Source organism: Ursus maritimus, unplaced genomic scaffold, assembly GCF_017311325.1.
Source record: "Ursus maritimus isolate PB19 unplaced genomic scaffold, ASM1731132v1 scaffold_34, whole genome shotgun sequence".
Taxonomy (NCBI): Eukaryota; Metazoa; Chordata; class Mammalia; order Carnivora; family Ursidae; genus Ursus; species Ursus maritimus.
The window spans coordinates 12,156,639-12,157,464 of NW_024426008.1; the positions used below are offsets into that span (position 1 = coordinate 12,156,639).

The window sequence follows — 826 nt, forward strand, 5'->3', positions numbered from 1 at the left end:
GGGGGGGGGGGGAAGGAACCTAGGAGGGAGTACAATCACCTGTTTTCCTAACAGACCCAAGAGCGCGAGTTTCCTACACCCGCAGGGGAAGGACAGAGAGGCGGCAGGGGGACAGGAAGAAGCGTGGGGGCTTCGGAGTCCCTTTCCAATCGCTTGCCCCAAGGCGAGTCCTTTCTGGTCCTGTTGTCGGCTTCTTCATCAGTAAAATGGGGGTAATAACGCCTCTTCGCGGGGCTACGAGGAGGATTAAAGGAAGTTAAAGCTGCTGGCACCCAAGGGACTGCAATGAGTAACTGTGCGCTCTTCTGCCTATCCGCGCCCGCAGCCAACTCCTCTGATTTCTCAGTTCCTACTCGCTACCCGGACCCGGGGGAAAGAAGCCAGAAAAAGTGGCTTCCAGGTGTTACTGGGACCGGAGTCCCAGGCCCGCGCTTCACCGATCGGACCAGGAGTAAGGACCCGGAGAGAAGGCGTCCAGAGCGCACACGCGCTGCCGTATCACTCCCACCGCGCGTCCGCTCCCTCCAGCCCCAGCTCCGCTTCCTCTCCCCCGCCGGAGCCCACCCCGCCCGGGGCAGCGGGGCCCTGACTGAGAGCCGGCTCCCTCCCTCGCATCCTTCCCATCCCTCCACCCGCCACCGGACGCCATAGCAGGCGATCCGGGTTGCTGGGGCCGGGTGGGATAGAGTGGAAGAGTCGGTTACCTGCAACAACGTTCTGGCCCCCGCGGCGCAGAAGGGTGCTCTACCGCGCGGCACCCCAAAGAGGCCCTCACTGGCCAAGCTCAGCGCTCGCTGCGCGGGCGGACTGCGGCTCCGCTCTCTTT

At 63.9% G+C, this 826-nt stretch overlaps 1 long non-coding RNA gene across 1 annotated transcript in view; it reads left to right on the forward strand.

The window, feature by feature from the left end:
• The window catches only part of LOC103663274, a 25,150-nt gene that overhangs the window by 369 nt on the left and 23,955 nt on the right, over positions 1-826 (forward strand). The gene's annotated exons all lie outside the window — the stretch shown is intronic.